This window comes from Hypanus sabinus, chromosome 6, assembly GCF_030144855.1.
Source record: "Hypanus sabinus isolate sHypSab1 chromosome 6, sHypSab1.hap1, whole genome shotgun sequence".
NCBI classification, from domain to species: Eukaryota; Metazoa; Chordata; class Chondrichthyes; order Myliobatiformes; family Dasyatidae; genus Hypanus; species Hypanus sabinus.
The window spans coordinates 15,533,920-15,557,947 of NC_082711.1; the positions used below are offsets into that span (position 1 = coordinate 15,533,920).

Consider the following 24,028-nt stretch of genomic DNA (forward strand, 5'->3'; position numbering starts at 1 on the left):
TTGTATTCCAATAATTTGTTCCAGTAAAACTCTTAAATTTGTCCAAAAAGGTTGAATTTTAAAACAAGACCAAGAAGAGTGTAAAAAAAAGTACCAATTTCTTGATTACATCAAAAACAATGATCAGATAAATTTGAGTTTAATCTATTTATTTTTTGTGGTGTAATATATATTTGATGTAAAAAGTTATATTGTACTAATCTTAGTCAAACATTTATTGTATTTGTCATATTGTCAAGACATAATCTTGACCAATTTGTTTAATCAATTTTAATATTCAAATCAGTTTCCCATTTTTGTCTTGACTTATGAATTCCTTGTTTAATTGCCTGTTTTTGAATCAAATTATACGTAACAGAAATATTTTTTTAAATTTTTCCTTTATGAATTAAAGTTTCTATTTCATTAGGTTTTGGCAATAACATTGTTTGACCCAGTTTATCTCTTAAATAAGCCCTTAATTGGAAATAACAGAAAAGAATGTTATTTGATATTTTATATTTATTCTTTAATTGGTCAAATGACATTAATATACCTCCTTCAAAACAGTCTCCTATATATCTAATTCCTTTGTGAAACCAGTTATATAAAAGTTGATTATCCATTGTAAAAGGGATAAGTTTATTTTGAATTAAAGGTCTCTTTGCTAGTAAAGATTTCTTTATCTCATCATCAACATTTATCTTATTCCATAAATCAATGTTTTAGTATAGGAGATTCTTTCTTTTCCCGTATCCATTTAGATTCCCATTTATATATAAAAAGCTTCTGGTATATTTTCTCCTATTTTATCTAATTCTATTCTAATTCATGTCGGTTTATCATCAAAAAAAGATGCCATAAATTTAAGTTGATCTGCTTTGTAATAATTCTTAAAATTTGGTAATTGTAACCCTCCTAGGTTAAATTTCCATGTCAATTTTTCCAACGATATTCTTGACATCTTACCTTTCCAAAGGAATTTTCTCACATCTATTTAACTCTTGAAAGAACTTCTGCGGTAATTGTATTGGTAGTGTTTGGAATAAATATTGTAATCTAGGGAATATATTCATTTTTACAGCATTGACTCTACCTATTAATGTTATTGGTAACATCATCCATTTATCAAGATCCTCTTGAATTTTTTTCAATAATGGCAAATAATTTAGTTTATATAAATTCTTTATATCATTATCAACTCTTATACCTAAATACTTTGTACCATTTATCGGCCATCTAAATTGAGTTATTAATCGACATTGACTATAATCTCCTTTAGTAAGGGGTAGAATTTCACTTTTATCCCAATTTATTTTGTACCCTGATATTTTCCCATATTCTTCCAATCTAGAAGATAATTTACGCAACGAATGCAATAAATCAGAACATCATCAGCAAATAAGTTAATCTTATATTCCTCCTGATTAACTCTGAAACCCATAATATCTGAGTCGATTCTAATTAATTCAGCTAATGGTTCTATCACCAACACAAATAAAGCAGGTGATAATGGACAACCTTGTCTAGTTGACCTTGTTAACTGAAATGATGTTGAAATTTAGCCATTTGTCACCACTTTAGCTTTGGGGTTAGTATTTAAGGTTTTAATCCATTTTATAAAAGATACTCCTAATCCATATTTTTCCAATACCTTAAATAAAAAATCCCATTCCAATCTATCAAATGCTTTTTCTGCATCCTAAGCAACTGCCACACTCATTTCTCCCCTCTTTTGTGCCAAATGAATTATGCTAAGTAACCGAGTTATATTATCTGCCGATTGTCTATTTTTAATAAATCCTGTTTGGTCCATGTGTATTAATTTTGGTAAGTATTTAGATAATCTATTAGATAAAATCTTTGCTATTATTTTATAGTCTGTGCTCAACAAAGAAATAGGTCTATATGATGTTGGCTTTAAAAGGTCTCTGTCTTTTTTTGGCAATACTATTAAAATAGCTGTCGAAAAAGTTTCTGGAAGTTTATGCGTTCTTTCCGCTTGGTGTATTAGCTCCATAAAAAGAGGAATTAATAAATCTTTAAACTTTTTGTAAAATTCAGGTGGAAAACCATCTTCTCCTGGAGATTTATTGCTCTGAAGTGATCCTAGGGCTTCTTCGACCTCTTTTAATGTAAAAGGCACATCTAATCCCTTCTGTTCTTCCGAATTCAATTTTGGGAGAGTTATTTGTGATAAAAACCTTTATCTCAACAATATCATTTTGTGATTCTGATTGGTACTGTTCAGAGTAAAAATTTTTACAAGTTTCATTGATTTCTAAAGGTTTATAAGTAATTTTATTTACACTTGTTCTAATTGCATTTATCATTTTGGAAGCCTGGTCTGTTTTTAACTGCCAAGCAAGAATCTAGTGTTATCTTTCACCTAGTTCATAATATCTCTGTTTAGTTCTCATAATTGCTTTTTCTGTTTGGTATGTCTGAAGTGTATTATATTGTAGCTTCTTATTAACAAGTTGGCTTTGTTTTTCTTCTGTCATATATCTTTGAGATTCTTTTTCTAATTTTGTAATCTCTTTCTCGAATTGATCTATTTCTACCATATATTCCTTCTTAACTTTAGAAGTATAACTTATTATCTGGCCTCTCAAATATGCCTTAATTGCTTTCCATAATATAAATTTATCATCAACTGAATGTGAGTTTGTATCTAAAAAAAGGAATCTGTTTTTTCATAAAATCACAAAAATCTTGATGTTTTAATAATATTGAATTAAATCTCCATCTGTAAATCGATTCCTCCTTATCCATCATTGTCATTATCAAGGGGGAATGATCTGACAATATTCTTGCTTTATATTCCATATTTTTCACTCTGTCTTGAATATTTGCTGATAGTAGGAAAAAATATATCCTTGAATAAGTTTTATGTCTATTTGAATAAAATAAATAATCTCTTTCTCTTGGATTAATTCTTCTCTATATTTCAATCAAATTTAAATCTTTCATCAATGATCAAGTTAATTTTGCTACTTTTGGTTTTGTAACAACCTTTGTTGATCTATCTAAGACTGGGTCTAGACAAAAGTTAAAGTCTCCACCTATTAATATTTTATTGTGTGCGTCAGCCAAATTCAAAAAAGCCTCTTGTATAAATTTTACATCGTTTTCACTTGGTGCATAAATATTAATAAGAGTCCATAGTTCTGAAAAGATTTGACAATGTATAATTACATATCTTCCTGCAGAATCAATTAATACTTTTTGTATTTTAATTGGTAAAGTTTTGTTGACCAAAATTGCAACTCCACTCGCTTTTGAATTAAATGAAGCTGCTATAACATTTCCAACCCAATCTCTCTTTAATTTCTGATGTTCTATCTCTGTTAAATGTGTTTCTTGTATAAAAGCTATATCTATTTTCATTTTCTTAATGTATGTTAAAATTCTTTTTCTTTTCACCGGTCCATGAAGCCCATTAACATTAAAACTTTAAAAATTCAGTAAATTAGTCATTATTTTTAACAGGGTTAATCCAGTCTATAATAATACATAATATTTCAACTCTCATAGTACCTTGGGGAATTATTTTAAAATTCTCCATGTTGCAATGTGTCTCCCCTCCAATCATCCAGGCAAAGAAAGAAAGATAAAAGAAAAATAGATTATAAAGAAAAAATAACAAAAAAAACCCCCTGCTAATGTTGTGAATGGAAAAAAAAACACATTACCCCCCTCCGTTGTGCGGGTCATGGCAAATGCCATGATTACACACATGATTCCCGTAGCGATTGATCTGAAGTTCCCGCAGCTCCCCGTAACATTAGAAAAAGTATATATAAGAGAAGAAAAAATAATATCACTACTCTCGATTAATATTTCTCAAATTTTTACCTTTCTCCCCTGTATCATATAATTAAAAGTATATTTAAATATTCTTCTGTCCTTAATGTCCATCAACTCACTTCACTGTACCCGTCTTCATCTTTAATCTGTTTCACTTTTAAATCTTTACTGTGTCTAGCGAATATTTGGGAGTTCTTGTGCAAACTCCTCTGCATCCCGATGATAAGTAAAAAATCTTTTTCCGTCATCCAAAAAAATTATCAGTGTTGCCGGGTGGCGCAATATAAATTTATAACCCTTTTCCCATAAAACTTTTTTTTGCTGGATTAAATTCCTTCTTTCTCTTCAAAAGGTTATAACTTGTATCAGGATAGAAAAGAACTGCTTTCCCTTCTATCATCAATGGCTCATTTCTCTTTCTGGCACATTGGGCAGCAGCCTTCAGGATCTTTTCTTTATCTTGATATCTTAAGCATTTTATCAAGACTGGTCGTGGGTTTTGATCAGGTTGAGGTTTTGGTCTTAAGGCTCTATGGACCCTTTCGATTTCAATCAACTGGGTTCCTTCTTCCATTTCCAAATTTTCCGGGATCCATTTTTTGAAAAAACTTTTAATAAATTTCGTCTACTAAAATTCTACTAAATTTTAATGTCTACTAAAACTTCTCTCCCTCTATCCCTTCTTTAAGACCACCAATTTTAATATTATTTCGTCTACTAAAATTTTCAAGCACGTCTGTTTTTTCTAACAGTCGTTTTCTTTCTGATGTCCAGGCAAGAATATTATCTTCCATTTTATTCACTCTATCAATAGTGTCTCCCGTTATTTCTTCCAGCTTTTTAACTTTCTTGTCCATTTTCTCCTGTTTTTTCACCATTTTATCAAACGTGGTCTTCATATTTTTAATACCTTTTATTATTTTTAATGTTTTTAATTCATTTAATTCATGCATTATTTGCGCCAAAGCTTCTCTTATGTCTCCAGAATATCTTCCACCTCCAACCTCTTCCTGTTGTTCTTCTTTTACCTCCTCATCTTCATCTGTATGTTCCAGAGAATCCGAATCCACCTTGGGTTCATTTTCACTTCCACTTCCAATCGTAGCTGGGTTTTGTAGCTCAAATTGCTCATGTTTGCGCATGCCCTTTCCTTTGCGCATGTGCAGTTCCTGTTGTTCCTTCTTGGAGATTGTTGATGTTGCCGCCGATTCCTGTTCTGTGTCGCCGGAGGTAAGATGCACTTGAGTCCGATGCTTCTTCATGGTGGCCGGCCCAGCTTGTACTGTCTTCAAAGTAGTAGTTTTCTTCTGTGTTTGTTTAGGAGGCATATCTAAAGAAAATCCTGAGTAGTTTTTAGAAAATATTTACTAACTTTTCTTCACTTAAACATTAATTTATTATTTTTTTATGGGAGAGCTGGATTTCTACGTCTCGATCCTACGTCATCACGTGACATCCCCTGCCCATTTATTTGTTCTACCAAAGTGCATGACCATACATTTTCTAACTGATTCATTACCACCTTGGTTTCGGCCAATGACAGTGATGTTGTCGGCAAATTTGAATATGGCATTGGAGCTGCGTTCAGCCTCACAGTCATAAGTGTAAAGTGAGTAGAGCAGGGGACTAAGCACAAAGCCTTGCAGTGCACCTGTGCTGATGCAGATTGTGGAAGAGATGTTGCCAATCTGAACTGATGGGTCTACAAGTAAGGAAATTGAGAATCTAATTGCACAAGGAGATATTGAGGACTAGGACTTGAAGCTTATTGATTAGTTTTGAGAAGATGATAGTATTGAATGCAGTGCATCTTGATGTCAGACAGACAGACACCTACTTTATTGATCCTGAGGGAAATTGGGTTTTGTTACAGTTGCACCAACCAAGAAGAGTAGAAATATGGCAAAATAAACCAGAAATAATTAAATAATAATTAGTAAATTATGCCAAATGGAAATGTCCAGGACCAGCCTATTGGCTCAGAGTGTCTGACACTCTGAGGGAGGAGTTGTAAAGTTTGATGGCCATAGGCAGGAATGACTTGCTATGGCGCTCAGTGTTGCATCTCGGTGGAATGAGTCTCTGGCTGAATGTACTCCTGTGCCTAACCAGTACATTATAGAGTGGATGGGAGACATTGTCCAAGATGGCATGCAACTTGGACAGCATCCTCTTTTCAAACACCACCGTCAGAAAGTCCAGTTCCACCCCCGCAATATCACTGGCCTTGCAAATGAGTATGTTGATTCTGTTGGTGTCTGCTACCTTCAGCATCGTCCGGCAGATGTTAAAGGACCTCGGTGTCCTCAAGAAATAGAAATGGCTGTGCCCCTTCTTGTAGACAGCCTTAGAGTCCTTTGACCAGTCCAGTTTGTTGTCAATTCATATCCCCAGCTATTTGTAATCCTCCACCATGTCCACACTGACCCTTTGGATGGAAACAGGGGTTATCAGTGCCTTGGCCCTCCTCAGGTCCACCACCAGCTCCTTAGTCTTTTTCACATTAAGCTGCAGATGATTCTGCTCACACCATGTGACAAAGTTTCCCACCGTAGCCCTGTATTCAGCCTCATCTCCTTTGCTGATGCATCCAACTATGGCAGAGTCATCAGAAAACTTCTAAAGATGGCAAAACTCTGCAGTAGTTGAAGTCCAAGGTGTAGATGGTGAAGAGAAAGGGAGACAGGACAGTTCCCTGTGGAGTCCCAGTGCTGCTGACCACTCTGTTTGACACACAGTGTTGCAAGCACACATACTGTGGTCTGCCAGTCAGGTAATCAATAATCCATGACACCAGGGAAGCATCCACCTGCATCACTGTCAGCTTCTCACCCAGCAGAGCAGGGCAATGTATGCATCTTCGCTGTCCGGCTGATCCAGGGTTGAGTGAAGAGCCAATGAAATGGCATCTGCTGTTGCCTGCTGGGGCAACAGGTCAAATTGGAATGGATTAAAGTCACTTCTGAGGTGACAGTTGATATGTTCCATCAACAACCTTTCAAAGCACTTCACAGTAGATTTAGTGCATCTGGACGATGGTCACTGAGGCAAGTTTTTAAGTTCTTCTTAGACACTGGTATAATTGAAGCCTGCTTGAAGCAGGTGGGTACTTCAGACTGCCAAGTGAGAGGTTAAAGGTATTGGTGGACTCTCTAACCATTTGATTAGCACAGATCTTTAGTATTCTGCAGGTACCCCATCTAGGCTAAATGCTGTCCATGGGTTCACCCTCCTAAAGGATGCTGTCACATTTGCCTCAGAGACTGAAATCACAGGGTTATTGATGGTGTGGGAGTTGTGAGATGCTGCCATGTTTTGATGGTCAAAATTACCATAAAAAGCATTGAGCTCACCTAGAAGTGAAGCCTTATTGTCAGCTATGTCACTTGGTTTCACTTTGTCAGAGCTGATACCATTCAAGCTCTGATCCAGCTGTTGAGCATCCTTCAGTGATTCAAGTGTGATCTAGAATTGGCACTTCACACATGAGATGCCTTTGCAAAGATCATATATGGACCTCTTGTATTTAACGTGGTCGCTAGACCTGCATGCCACTACTCTGACCCTTAACAGATTGTGGATCTCATCCAGGGGTTCTGGTTAGGGAAGACTTTAATCAATTTTGTGGGGACATACTTGTCTATGACTGTATATACAAAGTCTGTGACAACCATAGCTTATTTGTTCAGACCCTCTGAGTTTATTGAACACGGCCCAGTCTACCAGCTTGAATCAGTCTCATACCCGCTCCTCAGCCTCCTATGACAGGCTGGAACATTAGAGACATTTAAGTGTCTCTGAGAGGCACATGGATGATAGAAAATGGAGGATTATGTAGAAGGGAAAGGTTAGATTGATTTTGGAGTAGGTTAAAAGGTCGGCACAACATCACCTGTTCTGTGCTCGATGTTCTATCTCTATCTCTAAATAGAACACAGACAACGTCCACTACCCTACCTTCATCTATTCCCTCAAATAGCTCTTCAAAACACTCCAAAAGATTCATCATATACGCATAAAGCCATGCTGACTATTACTGATCAGGCCTTGACTACCTAAGTGACAGTTGATTTTGCCCTTTGGAGTTCTATCCAGTAACTTCCCTGCAACTGAGGTCAAGCTCACCAGCCTGTAGTTCCCTGGCCTGTCCTTTGCTACCGTTGAACAATGGAACAACATGAGCCACCCTCTAGTCTTCTGGAACTTCACCACAATAAATCTTGGTCCTGATGCAGCAGCTTCTATATTGGTGAGTTCCAATGTAAGACATAGGAGCAGAATTAGGCCATTTGGCCTATCGAGTCTGCTCTACCATTCGATCATGGCTGATGCTTTTGTTTTCTCCTCCTCAACCCCAGTTCCCAGCCTTCTCCCTGTAACCTTTGATGGCATGTCCAATCAAGAACCTAACAATCTCTGCTCTAAATGCACCCAACAACCTGGCCTCCACAGCTGCATGTGGCAACAAATTCCAGAAATTTCTCCGCAACTCTGTTTTGAAAGGGTGCCCCTCTATCCTGAGCCTGTACCCCCTTGTTCTAGACTCTCCCACCATGGGAAGCATTCTTTTCCACATTTACTCTGTCTAGGCTTTTCTACATTTGAAAGGTTTCAATGAGATCCCTCCTCATCCTTCGGAATTCCAGCGAGTACAGTCCTAGAGCCATCAAACGTTTCTCGTGTGATAACTCTTTCATTCCTGGAATTATCCTTGTAAATCTCCTTTGGACCCTCTCCAATGCCAGCACATCTCTTCTAAGATGAGGGGCCCAAAACTGTTCACAATATTCAAGGTGAGGCTTCACCAGTGCCTCATAAATCCTCAGCATCACATCTTTGCTCTTGTATTCTAAACCTTGAAATTAATGCTAACATGGCATTTGCCTTCCTTACCACTGACTCAACCTGCAAGTTAACCTTCAGGGTGTTCTGCATAAGGACTCCCAAGTCTCCCTACATTTTGGATTCCTGGAAATAGTCCACACATTTATTTCTGCTACCAAAGTGCATGACCATGTATTTTCCAACATTGTATTTCATTCGCCAATCTCCTGCCCATTCTCCAAATCTTAAGTCTTTCTGCATCCTACCCGTTTCCTCAGTGCTACTTGCTCCTCCACCAATCTTCGTATCATTTGCAAACTTGGCAACAAAGCCATCTATTCCATCATCTAAATCATTTATATACAGCATAAAAAGAAGTTGTCTGATACCGACCTCTGTGGAACACCACTAGTCACTTGCAGCCAACCAGAAGAGGATCCTTTTATTCCCACTTGCTGCCTCCTACCAATCAGCCAATGCTCTAACCATGTTAGTAACTCTCCTGTAATATCATGGACTCTTAGTTTGGTAAGTAGCCTCGTGTGCACCTTGTCAAAGGCCTTCTGAAAGTCCAAATATACAACATCCACTGCATCCCCTTTATTTATCCTACTTGTAATCTTCTCAAAGAATTCCAACAGGTTCGTCAGGCTGGGTTTTCCCTGAAGGAAACTATGCTGACTTTGTTATAGACAATAGGTGCAGAAGTAGATCATTCGGCCCTTTGAGCCTGCACCGCCATTCTGAGATCATGGCTGATCATCTACTATCAATACCCAGTTCCTGCCTTGTCCCCATATCCCTTGATTCCCCTATCCATAAGATACCTATCTAGCTCCTCCTTGAAAGCATCCAGAGAATTGGCCTCCACTGCCTTCTGAGGCAGTGCATTCCACACCCCCACAACTCTCTGGGAGAAGTTTTTCCTTAATTCTGTCCTAAATGACCTACCCCTTATTCTTAAACCATGCCCTCTGGTGCTGGACTCTCCCAACATCTGGAACATATTTCCTGCCTCTATCTTGTCCAATCCCTTAATAATCTCATATGTTGCAATCAGATCCCCTCTCAATCTCCTTAATTCCAGCGTGTACAAGCCCAGTCTCTCTAACCTCTCTGTGTAAGACAGTCCGGGCATCCCAGGAATTAACCTTGTGAATCTAAGCTGCACTTCCTCTACAGCCAGGATGTCCTTCCTTAACCCTGGAGACCAAAACTGTACACAATACTCCAGGTGTGGTCTCACCAGGGCCCTGTACAAATGCAAAAGGATTTCCTTGCTGTTGTGCTCAATTCCCTTTGTAATAAAGGCCAACATTCCATCACCTTCAGTGACTGATGAACAAGGACTCCTAGATCTCTTTGTATTTCTCCCTTACCTAATTCTGCACCATTCAGATAATAATCTGCCTTCCTGTTCTTACTCCCAAAGTGGATAACCTCACACTTATTCACATTAAACGTCATCTGCCAAGTATCTGCCCACTCCACCAGCCTATCCAAGTCACCCTGAATTCTCCTAACATCCTCATCACATGTCACACTGCCACCCAGCTTATTATCATCAGCAAACTTGCTGCTGTTATTCTCAATGCCTTCATCTAAATCGTTGATATAAATCGTAAACAGCTGTGGTCCTAATACCGAGCTCTGTGGCACCCCACTAGTCACCACCTGCCATTCCAAGAAACACCCATTCACCGCTACCCTTTGCTTTCTATCTGCCAACCAGTTTTCTATCCATGTCAATGTCTTCCCCCCAATGCCATGAGCTTTGATTTTACCCACCAATCTCCTATGTGAGGCCTTATCAAATGCCTTCTGAAAATCGAGGTACACTACATCCACTGGATCTCCCTTGTCTAACTTCCTGGTTACATCCTCGAAAAACTCCAATAGATTAGTCAAGCGTGATTTGCCCTTGGTAAATCCATGCTGGCTCGGCCCAATCCTATCACTGCTATCTAGATATGCCATTATTTCATCCTTAATAATGGACTCTAGCATCTTCCCCACTACTGATGTTAGGCTGACAGGACGATAGTTCTCTGTTTTCTCTCTCCCTCCTTTCTTAAAAAGTGGGGTAACATTAGCCATTCTCCAATCCTCAGGAACTGATCCTGAATCTAAGGAACATTGGAAAATGATTACCAATGCATCTGCAATTTCCAGAGCCACCTCCTTTAGTACCCTAGGATGCCGACCATCTGGACTTGGGGATTTGTTAGCCTTCAGTCCCATCAGTCTTCTCATCACCGTTTCCTTCCTAATGTCAATCTGTTTCATTTCCTCTGTTACCCTATGTCCTTGGCCCATCCATACATCTGGGAGATTGCTTGTGTCTTCCCTAATGAAGACAGATCTAAAGTACTTATTAAATTCTTCTGCCATTTCTCTGTTTCCCATAACAATTTCACCCAATTCATTCTTCAAGGGCCCAACATTGTTCTTAACTATCTTCTTTCTCTTCACATACCTAAAAAGGCTTTTGCTATCCTCCTTTATATTCCTGGCTAGCTTGCGCTCGTACCTCATTTTTTCTCCCCGTATTGCCTTTTTAGTTAAGTTCTGTTTCTTAAAAATTTCCCAATCATCTGTCTTCCCACTCACCTTAGCTCTGTCATACTTTTTTTTTTAAATGCTATGCAATCTCTGACTTCCTTTGTCAACCACTGTGGCCCCTTTCTCCCCTTTGAATCCTTCCTTCTCTGGGGAATGAACTGATTTTGCACCTTGTGCATTATTCCCAATAATACCTGCCATTGCTGTTCCACTGTCTTTTCTGCTAGGATATCCTTCCATTTAACTTTGGCCAGATCCTCCCTCATGGCTCCACAGTCTCCTTTGTTCAACTGCAACACTGACACCTCTGATCTGCCCTTATCCTTCTCAAATTGCAGATAAAAACTTATCATATTATGGTCACTACCTCCTAATGGCTCCTTTACTTCAAGATCGCTTATCAAATCCTGTTCATTACACAACACTAAATCCAGAATATCCTTGTCCCTGGTCGGCTCTCGTACAAGCTGTTCCAAGAATGCATCCCGTAGGCACTCTACAAACTCCCTATCCTGTGGTCCAGCACCAACCTGATTCTCCCAGTTCACCTGCATGTTGAAATCCCCCATAACTACTGCAACATTACCTTTGCCACATGCCAATGTTAACTCACTATTCAACTTGCACCCAATATCCATGCTACTGTTTGGGGGCCTGTAGACAACACCCATTAGGGTCTTTTTGCCCTTACTGTTCCTCAGTTCTATCCACACAGACTCTACTTCTGCTGATCCTATGTCCCCCCTCCCCCCTTGCAAAGGACTCACCAACAGGGCCACCCCACCCCCTCTGCCCACATTTCTGTCCCTACGATAGCACGTATACCCTTGTACATTCATTTCCCAGGTCTGATCTCCCTGCAGTCATGTCTCCGTTATCCCAACAACATCATAGTTACCCATTCGCACCTGAGCTTCAAGCTCATCCGCCTTATTTCTGACACTTCGTGCATTCAGATATAGAATTTTTAGCCCATTTCTCCTCTCTCTGTTTAAATCTGTTCTATCTTGTCCTGTGTCACCAAGTACTCTATTGCCTTGTCCTTAACAATTGACTCTTAACATCTTCCTAACCACTGAGGTTAGACTAACTGGTATATAATTTCTTTTCTGTGGCCTTCCTCCTTAAAGAGTGGAGTGACATTTCCCATTTTTTCAGTCCTCTGGCACCATGCCAGAGTCCAATGTTTTTTGAAAGATCATTCCTATTGCCACCATAGTCTCTAACACTCCCCCTTTCAGAACCCTAGGGTGCAGTTCGTCTGGTCCAGGTGACTTATGTACCTTTAGGTCTTTCAGCTTTTTGAGCATATTCTCTCTTGTAACAGTAACTCCACCCACTTCTCTTCCTTCACACACTACAACACTACATCTTTTAAAAGCAGCATTTTGTGGTAGCCAGCCATTTTAATTCCAGTTCCCATTCATATTCTGATATGTTGGTCCATCCTCTACTGCCACGATGAGACCACCCAGGTTGGCGGAGCAACACTTCATCTTCTGTCTCAGTAGACTTCAACCCGATGGCATGGACATCAATTTCTCCAACTTCTGGTTACCCCCTTCCCTCTTCTTCAGATTCCCATTCTGTTCCCCACTTACTACTTCTCTTCTCCTTCACCTGCCTATCACCTCCCTCTAGTGTCCCTCCTCCTTCCCTTTGTTCCCTGGTCCACTCCACTCCCCTCACTAATTAGATTCCTTCTTCTCCAGCCCTTTACCTTTTCTACCTATCACCACCCAGCTTCTCACTTCATCCTCTTCCCCTACCTAGCTGGCGTCACCTTCTATCTTTTTCTCCTTCCTTTGTCTCCAATTTCTTATTCTAACTTCTTCCTCCATCCTTTCCTGTCCCGATGAAAGGTCTTGGCCTGAAACATTGATTGTTTATTCATTTCCATAGATGTTGCCTGACCGCTGTGTTCCTCCAGCATTTTATGTATGTTGCTCTGGGTTTCCTGCATCTGCAGAATTTCTTTCTTTTTCTTTTTCAATATTTTTGTTAATTACTTGCATAGATGAATGTAAAAACATTATGATATTTTGGAAACAGAAACAAGGTTGAAATGCCCCATATCTATGTATAGTAAGTTAACAATAATATTGAAAAGGCACATTTTTTTCTAATCTAAAGCAAAATCAAAACCCCATTTAAAAAAAAGAAAAAGAAGAAAAAAACAGCTGTTTGGTTAAAAGAAAAAATCTTGAACATATAGTCGTAAATTCAAACATATAGTAGCCATCATCATTGCTGAACAAGTCAAAGATTATGAAAGTAGTTCCAAAAAGGTCCCCATAATGTGAAAAAATCTTGTCTAGGTATAGAAATAGAACACTTAATCTTCTCTAGATTTAAACATGACATAGCATCAATCAACCAATGGACATGAGTAGGCAGAGCGGCATCTTTCCATTTAAGCAACAAAACTCTTCTGGCTAAAAGAGAAATAAAAGCCAAAATATGCAAATCATTCGGCTTAAGAGTAAAATCATTTCCTCCAACAATGCCAAACAAGGTAGTTAGAGGATTGGGTTTAAAGTTTACTTTAAAAAGCTCCAAGAAAGTTTAAAATACTTCTTTCCAAAATTTATCAAGCCGCGGGCAGGATCAAAACATATGAATTAGAAAGGCCTCTTCAACATTACACCTATTGCAGTATGGAAAAAGATATGTTTAACAATGAGAGAGCTTATCTTTAGTCATATAGGCTCTATGAACCACGTTAAATTGTAAAAGAGAGTGACGCGCACATAACAAAGAAGTGTGAACAAGTTTAAAAATTTCATTCCAAGTATCCTCATCAATTGAAATCTGTAGGTCTTGTTCCCAGAGATTTTTAATTTTGTCTAATGGAATGTTTTTCATTGCCAACAACATACTATAAATATTAGAAATATAGACCCCATTTCCAGAAAAGTTGGGATATTTTCCAAAATGCAATAAAAACAAAAATCTGTGATGTGTTAATTCACATGAACCTTTATTTAACTGACAAAAGTACAAAGAAAAGATTTTCAGTTGTTTTACTGACCAACTTAATTGTATTTTGTAAATATACACAAATTTAGAATTTGATGGCTGCAACAGACTCAACAAAAGTTGGGACAGAGTTAAAATAAGATTGAAAAGTGCACAGAATATTCAAGTAACACCAGTTGGAAGACTCCACATTAAGCAGGCTAATTGGTAGCAGGTGAGGTATCATGACTGGGTATAAAAGTAGTGTCCATCAAAGGCTCAGTCTTTGCAAGCAGGCATGGGTCGTGGCTCACCCCTTTGTGCCAAAATTCGGAGAGAATTTTAGTCAGTTCAAAGGGAACATTTCTCAATGCAAGATTGCAGAGAATTTAGGTCTTTCAACATCTATAGTACATAATATTGTGAAAGATTCAGAGAATTCAGAGACATCTCAGTGCGTAAAAGGCAAGGTCGGAAACCACTGTTGAATGCACGTGATCTTTGAGCCCTCAGGCGGCGGCACCTAAGAAACCGTCATGCTACTATGACAATTATAGCCACCTGGGCTCAGGAGTACATCAGAAAACCATTGTTACTTAACACAGTCTGTCACTGCATCCAGAAATGCAACTTGAAACTGTATTATGCAAGGAGGAAGCCATACATCAACTCTATGCAGAAACGCCGGCGAGTTCTCTGGGCCCGAGCTCATCTCAGATGGACCAAAAGACTGTGGAACCATGTGCTGTGGTCAGATGAGTCCTCATTTCAGCTAGTTTTCGGAAAAAATGGGCGTCGAGTTCTCCGTGCCAAAGATGAAAACGACCATCCTGATTGTTATCAGCGAAAGGTGCAAAAGCCAGCATCTGTGATGGTATGGGGGTGCATCAGTGCCATCGGTATGGGGGTGCATCAGTGCCATCGGCATGGGTGAGTTGCATGTATGTGAAGGTACCATTGACTCTGAGGCATATATTAGGATTTTAGAGAGACATATGTTGCCATCAAGGCGACGTCTCTTCCTGGGATATCCATGCTTATTTCAGCTGGACAATGCCAGACCACATTCTGCACTGGCTACAACAGCGTGGCTTTGTAGACACAGAGTGCATGTGCTTGACTGGCCTGCTGCCAGTCCAGATCTATCTCCTATTGAAAACGTGTGACGCATCATGAAGAGGAGAATCAGACAACAGAGACCACGGACTGTTGAGCAGCTGAATTCTTATATCAAGCAATAATGGACAAAATTTCCAATTGCAAATCTACTACAATTAGTATCCTCAGTTCCAAAACGAATTAAAAAGTGTTATTAAAAGGAAAGGTGATGTAACACAATGGTAAACATGCCTCTGTCCCAACTTTTGTTGAGTGTGTTGTAGTCATCAAATTCTAAATTTGTGTATATTTACAACATACAATTAAGTTGGTCAGTAAAACTATTGAAAATCTTTGTACTTTTGTCAGTTAAATAAAGGTTCGTGTGAATTAACATATCACAGATTTTTGTTTTTATTGCATTTTGGAAAATATCCCAACTTTTCTGGAAATGGGGTTTGTAGATCCATTATGAAAAGGTTTCATAGTAAAAATTGTATCAATTAAATTCTTATCTGGACATTTAGGAAATGTATGAAGTTGAGAACACAAGAAGTCTCTAATTTGTAAATATCTAAAAAGTGAGCTTTACGAAGATTATATTTAATAGATAGTTGATTAAATGAGGAAGAATTTCTTGTGTTAGTGTAGGACCTTTGTAAGGAATTGAGAGGTGAAATGAAATTATATAACCTGTGATGTGCTCACAGAAAAGTAGTACAAAAACTTTCAATCTTTGCTTACTTGCAATCAAAATATTCTCTCTAAGTATTGCTTTTAAGGAACATTTGAATTTAATGAACATTTTCCTGAAATTGTTATTTTCACATGGCCCCTGTGGACCACCATTCTGTCTCCATGCAATTTCCATCAGAATTTGTTCCAGGAAACAGTCTGACATCTTTTCCTTTCCTACAAGTTGAGTGGTAATCGAATGAAGATTTTTCACAATTATTCCCCTCAGAATTCAAGTATTTTATAAAATGGCTCACAGGTAGCATTGGCTCACGCACAAATGATAATATTTGTTAGTTCTTTGAAGTTGCTGGCAAGAGGTACCTGGAAGTCTGACAATGATTTCCAGTTTCCTGCAGCCCACCTCAGGAAGCTGCAGAGAAGACAGACGATGGAATGATAAGCCAAGGTTATCCTGAGCATATAGTAAATCACGTCAGTGAGATTTCCTGTCAATTTAAAATAAAAACAGAAAATATTAGAAATACTCAACAGATCATTCCACATCTGTGGAAATAAAACAGTGTTAACATCTCAGGTCATAGACCCTTTGCAAAAATTTTTACTTTTATGTTGTTCCCTTCTGGAAGCTGTGCTAAAACTAATTATTAGGCATGAAATAGTTGCTCACAGTGACCAGTCAGAAAATACAATCTGATGTTAACTCTCCCTCCTTTGCTGTACTTGTTAGCATAATACATGCAGATTCCCTTGAAACTCTTTAATAATAAAATGTGTCACTCAGAGAAAATGATGATATCACTTCATGAATCCCCATTGTTAATCAGAGGAATAGATTCAGAGTCACAAAATATAGTCCAGTGTTGCTAAGTTTTCCTGTGACTATGACAGGACTTCGCAATTCTGTTCCGGGCAGTTTTAGTAACTGAATTTCATTTGATGGTGAAATGGTTAATGATTAGGCTAGTAATTCAGAGATTTAGAATAAAAATTCAAAGACCCACATTCAAATCACATCATTATATTTGTGGAATTTAAATTTATTCAATAATCTGGACTTTAAAAATAAAATAGCTGTTAATGATAATGACTACAAAATTACTAGCTTGTGTAAGCTTGTACTTTAGGCAAGTGAATTTCACATCGCTACCTTGCCTGGTCTTGCACTCAAATGCAGTCACGCAGGTTTGTTAATGTTATGTGCAATTACTATTTTAACCTTCAGTTAAAGTAACAGCAAAAATTAAGAAGTAAGTTTTTTTTTAAGTTTTCAAGAGTTGTCATACTCCTGGCATCATCAATGCAGAAATTTACAAAATCTGTATTTACAGAGTTCTTCCATGGTTGGGTAGTTTGGTAAGACATGGGATTCAAGGGTAGTAGGACATACATAGTAAATGGTAGGTCATTGAGGAATGCAGTAGAACAAAGTGATCTCGGAATAATGGTGCATAGCTCCCTGAAAGTAGAATCTCATGTGGATAGGGTGGTGAAGAAAGCTTATGGTATGCTGGCCTTTATAAATCAGAGCATTGAGTATAGGAGTTGGGATATAATGTTAATGTACAAGGCATTGGTGAGGCCAAATTTGGAGTATTGTGTACAGTCCTGGTCACCGAATTATAAGAAAGAGGTCAACAAAATAGAGAGAGTACAGAGGAGATTTACTAGAATGTTACCTGGGTTTCAGCACCTAAGTTACAGAGAAAGGTTGAACAAGTTAGATCTTTATTCTTTGGAGCATAGAAGGTTGAGGGGGAACTTGATAGAGGTATTTAAAATTATGAGGGGGAATAGATAGAGTGACATGGATAGGCTTTTTCCATTGGGAGTAGGGGAGATTCAAACAAGAGGACATGAGTTGAAAGTTAAGGGGCAAAAGTTTAGGGGTAACACGAGGGGGAACTTCTTTACTCAGAGAGTCATAGCTGTGTGGAACAAGCTTCCAGCAGAAGTGGTAGAGGCAGGTTCGATATTGTAATTTAAAAAAAAAATTGGATAAGTATATGGACAGGAAAGGAATGGAGGGTTATGGGCTGAGTGCAGGTTGGTGGGACTAGGTGAGAGTAAGCGTTTGGCATGGATGAGAAGGGCCAAGATGGCCTGTTTCCATGCTGTAGTTGTTATATGGTTATAGTAAGGAATGGCCCTTAAAAATGTAAATGTAAAGGAAGCAGGAAAGATCTTAACCAAAAAATTAGAAGGGTTGAAAAGGGTAATGCAATGCCTGTGACAATTAGGATTTGGGAGAATTCCAAGGCACTTTAATACCTATATTGGTAGCAAAATGATAGCTAGGAAAAGGGTATGTCCGCTGAAAAAGGAGGGAATTTTTTATGTCTGGAGCCAGAAAAAGAGGGTGAAGTCCTTAATGGTACTTCATGTTACAGAAGAGAATGAATGATGCAGTTAGGGACAGATATGTTGCTCCTCTGGGGCCAGTATTAAAGTTGATATGTAATATCTAGGTTGATATTAAGGAAATCTTCCTCTATAACCATTTTATAGTTCATAGAATTATTAGATTACTGGCCGCAAAGAGTTTTCCACTGACAGTTCAGTCACGTTGATCCATAAGAGATAGGGCATTAGAGAGGCTTTTGAAAGTTTGGTATGCAGAGTTCAGGGGCAGCTTATTTCTGTTAGGGTGAAGGACAAAGCTGCCAACTTAAGGGAACCCTGCTTGATTAACCTTTGTTGGTAAGTAGATCCAAAAATGTAAACACAAGAAAATCTGCAGATGCTGGAAATCCAAGGCAATGCACACAAAATGCTGGGGGAACTCGGAAAGTCAGGCAACGTCTTTGGAAAGGAATATATTTTTCAGTATGTCGATGTTTCAGGCGAGACCCTTCAAAGGACTGGGAAAAATAAGGAGAAATCAGAGTAAAAATGTGGAGGAAGGGGAGGACGAAATACAAGGTATTAGGTGAAACTGGGGAGGGGTTGAAGTAAAGAGCTGCGAAGGTGATTGGTGGAGAAGGGAGAATCTGATGGAAGAAGGTAGAAGAGACCATGGAAGAATGGGAAGGAAGAGGAGCTGCAGAAGGGGGTGATGGGCAGGTAAGGGGGAAAAAGTGAGAGAGGGGAACTGGAATGGGGAATGTGGAAGGATGGGGGGTGGGGGGAAGCATTACTGGATGTTTGAGAAATTGATGTCCATGCCATCAGGTTGGAGGATACCCAGACAGAATATAAGGTGTTGTTCCTCCATCATGAGTGTGGCTACATCACAGTAATAGAGGAGGCCACGGATTGACATGTCGGAATAGGAATGGGAAGTAGAATTGAAATGGGTGGCTACCGGCAGATCCCACTTTTTCTGGCAGACAGAGTGTAGATGCTCAGCAAAGCAGTCTACCAATCTATGTCAGGTCTCTCTGTTATAGAGGAGGCCACACCAGGAGCACCAGATACAGTAAATGACCCAAGATTAGCTTGGTCATAGAAGGCAGAGGATAATGGTAGAGAGATGTTTTGTGACTGGAGATCTGTGACCAATGATGTTCAACAAGGATCAGTGCAGGGCCTTTTGTACTTTAATATATAGAATATATAAATAATTTAGATGAAAACATAGATGTACTGATTAGTAAGTTTACAGTTGACATAAAAATTGGAGCTGTGTATAGTAAGGAATGTTGTGTATCATTATAGTAAGTATAAGTTTGGAAACTTGGGTGGAGAATTGGCGGGGCAATAGTAAAGCTTTGCAATTTAAACAAAGTATACAGTAAGTGACAGAATTCTTAGGAGCACTGATATATAGAGAGATCTTGGGGTCAAAGCTGTGGTACCTGCAAGTGACAACACAAGTACACAGTATGGTAAAGAAGGTGTATGGCTTGCCTTCATTGGTCGGGCTCTGAATATAAAAGTTGGGAAATCATCTTGCTTTTTGATGCAGGATCTCAAACCAAAATTTCAGCTATTCTTTTTCCTCCAGAGCTGGTTGACCAGTAGAGTTCATCAAGCAGAATTTTTATTCCAGATTCCAACATCTGCATTCCCTTGTGACTCCATTGCAGCTGTATGCAAGTTTGGCTTGGCCGCATTATTGAATGCTGTTCTGTTTGCTACACTGTAGACCATAAGGTATATGGATGCTATGGGGAGGATGCAGACGAGGTTCAGCAGGATGTTGTCTGGAATGGACTGATGAATTTTTTTAAGACGACGTTAAACAAGCTTTGATTGTTTTTTTCTGGAGCTTTGGAGACTAGGTGCAACCTGATAAAATTATGAGAGACCCAGATAGTATGTATAGTGTAGAGTGGAAATTCAAATGCTTTTGGGCATACTATAGATTTAAGATAGACAATATGTGCAGAAGTAGACCATTCGGCCCTTTGAGCCTGCACTGCCATTCTGAGATCATGGCTGATCATCTACTATCAATACCCGGTTCCTGCCTTGTCTCCATATCCCTTGATTCCCCTATCCATAAGATACCTATCCAGCTCCTTCTTGAAAGCATCCAGAGAATTGGCCTCCACTGCCTTCCGAGGCAGTGCATTCCAGACCTCCACAACTCTCTGGGAGAAGTTGTTTTTCCTTAGCTCTGTCCTAAATGACCTACCCCTTATTCTTAAACCAGGCCCTCTGATACTGGACTCTCCGAGCATCTGGAACATATTTCCTGCCTCTATCTTGTCCAATCCCTTAATAATCTTATACGTTGCAATTAGATCCCCTCTCAATCTCCTAAATTCCAGCGTGTACAAGCCCAGTCTCTCTAACCTCTCTGTGTAAGACAGTCCGGACATCCCAGGAATTAACCTTGTGAATCTACACTGCACTTCCTCTACAGCCAGGATGTCCTTCCTTAACCCTGGAGACCAAAACTGTACACAATACTCCAGGTGTGGTCTCACCAGGGCCCTGTACAAATGCAAAAGGATTTCCTTGCTGTTGTGCTCAATTCCCTTTGTAATAAAGGCCAACATTCTATTAGCCTTCTTCACTGCCTGCTGCACTTGCTCATTCACCTTCAGTGACTGATGAACAAGGACTCCTAGATCTCTTTGTATTTCTCCCTTACCTAACTCTACACCATTCAGATAATAATCTGCCTTCCTGTTCTTACTCCCAAAGTGGATAACCTCATACTTATTCACATTGAAAGGAGAATGTAATGAAAATTTACAAGGCAAGATCTCTTTTACATGGAGTAGTCGGTACCTGGAATACATTGCCAAGACAGGTGATGAAAGCGTTTATAGTGATGCTAGAAAATTCGTGAACTCTGTAGAATTTTTCTCTATTTTTGCATAAATATGACCTAAAATGTGATCAGATCTTCATGCAAGAACTAAAGCTAGATAAAGAGGGTACAATCAAATAAATAACACAAAAACATAATACCTGTTAATTTATTTATGGAGAAAAATGATCCAATATTACATGTATTTATTGGAAAAAATATTTGAACCTTTGCTTTTAGTAACTGTTGTGACCCCCTTGTACAGCAATAACTTCAAATAAGTAGTTCCTCCTTACAAAACTGCTTCAGCTCTGGGATGTTGGGCTTCCTTGCATGAACTGGTTGCTTCAGGTCCTTCCACAACATTTTTATAGGATGCAGGTCAGGACTTTGACTCGACCGTTCCAAAACATGAAATTTCTTCTGCTTTAACCATTCTTTGGTAGACCGACTTGAGTATTTAGGATCGTCGTCTTGCTGCATGACCCACTTTCTCTGAGCTTCAGTTCATGGACGGATACCCTGACATTTTCCTGTAGAATTTGCTGATACAATTCAGAATTCATAGTTCCATCTATGATGCAAGCCATCATGGTCCCGAGGCAGCAAAGCAGGCCCAAACCATGACACTGCCACCACCGTGTTTCAAAGATGGATGAGGTTCTTGTGCTGGAATGCAGTGTTTGCTTTTCACCAAACATAATGCTTCTCATTTAAGCCAGGAAGTTCTATTTTTGGACTCATCCGTCCACAGAACATTCTTCCAATAGCTTTTTGATTTATCCACATGGTCTTTAGCAAACTTTAGACGGGCAGCAATGTTTCTGGAGAATAGTGGCTTTCTCCTTGGAAATCTGCTATGCAGACCATTGTTCGCATACTTTTTACAATAAGTGTATGCAATATTGGATCAATTTTTTCAATAAAGTATAATCTTTTATTATTTAATTGGGTTCTCTATCTAGTTTGAGGACTTGTGTGAAGATCTGATCACATTTTAGGCCATATTTTTGCAGAAATATAGAACTCTAAAGGGTTCACAAACTTTCTAGCACCACTGTACAATAAACGCAAGCAGATGCTAGACACATGAACATGCAGCAATTAGAGGGATATGGACCAAATGCAGACACATAGGATTAGCTTAAACTGACATCATGGTAGGCCAAAAGGCTTGTTCTTGTGCCCTCAGTGGTCTTTGTTCTAATAAAATTTTGCTTTGCCAGCAATTTGCAGATCATAGTAAATTAATTTGAAAAATTGTAAAAAATAGTATAATTAATTATTGAACATCTTAGCCACTCTCATTATGATTCAATGTAATAAATGAAAATGCAGGGAAATTGAAAAATGTAGATGTTGTGGGTCAGCAGTGTTGGTTTTTAAAAGTAAGAATACTGAAGAAAAAGGAAAAAGCTTCTGAAAAATGAGGATAGCTAAGTCACTGGGGCTGGACAGGTTATTACAGGAAGCAAAGGAAGAGTTTACTAGGGTGTTGATGATAAGGCCATAAGGTATAGAAGCAGAAGTAGGCCATTCGGCCCTTTGAGTCTGCTCAGCCATTCAATCATGAGTTGATCCAATTCCAGTCATCCCCACTCCCCTGCTTTCACCCCATATCCTTTGATGCCCTGGCTAATCAAGAACCTATTTAACTCTGCCTTAAGTGCACCCAATGACTTGGCCTCTACAGCTGTTTGTGGCAACAAATTCTACAGATTTACCACCCTCTGACTAAAGTAATTTCTCTGCATCTCTGTTCTAAATTGATGTCCTTCAATCCTGAAGTCGTGCTCTCTTTTCCTAGACTGCCCTACCATGGGAAATAACTTTGCCATATCTGGAATATTTCAATGAGATCCTCCCCCCTCCCCCCCCCCACCAATTCTCCTGAACTCCAGGGAATATAGCCCAAGAGCTGCCAGACGTTTCTCATATGGTAATCCTTTCATTCCTGGAATCATTCTCATTAATCTCTGAACCCTGTCCAATATCAGATTATCCTTTTTAAAACAAGGAGCTCGAAACTACACACAATACACCAAGTGTGGTCTCACGATTACCTTATAGAGCCTCAACTTCACATCCCTACTCTTATATTCTATGCATCTAGAAATGAAAGCCAGCACTGCATTTGCATGCTCCATCACTGACTCAACCTGGAGGATGACCTTTAGGGTATCCTGCACAAGAACTCCCCATTTAGATAACTCTGCACTACTGTTCCTTTTACCAAAATGCATTGTCCTGCGTTTCCCAACACTGTATTCCATCTGGACTTTTTTGCCTTTGCTTCCAATTTGTTTTGAGTCTGTCAGCAATTGTATTGCTTCCTCAGCATTGCCTTCCCCTCCACGTATCTTTGCATCATCTGCAAACTGTGCCATAAAGCAATCAATTCCATTATCTAAATCACTGACAATGTGAAAAGTAGCGGTCTAAGTACTGATGCCTGGATGTCACTGGCAGCGAACCAGTAAAGGCTCCCTTTATTCCCACTCACTGCCTCCTGCTTCTCAGCCATTCCTCTATCCATGCCAGTATCTTTCCTGTAATGCCATGAGATTTTATCTTGTTCAGCAGCTTTATGATGGCACCTTATCAAATGTCTTCTGAAATCGAAATGACATCTACTGTCTTTCCTTTCTCCACTCTGCTTGTTACTTCCTCGAAGACCTCTAATAGCTTTGTCACCAAGATGTCACTTTACAGAAGTCATGCTGACTTTGACTTATTTTACCATTTGTCTCCTTGAAACCTCATCCTTAATAATGCAGTCCAACACTTTCCCAAGTGTTGGGGTCCATTATTAACTGTACCAGCAGTTATGGTCGAAATGACAATAAAAAGTGACGATTTGAAGCACTGAGGTTAGGCTAAGTAGCCTATAATTTCCTT

The 24,028-nt window shown here is 39.0% G+C and overlaps 1 protein-coding gene across 4 annotated transcripts in view; it reads left to right on the forward strand.

Annotated features, from left to right (window-relative positions):
* The window catches only part of gjc2 (gap junction protein gamma 2), a 124,621-nt gene that overhangs the window by 21,850 nt on the left and 78,743 nt on the right, over window positions 1-24,028 (forward strand). The window lies entirely within an intron of this gene.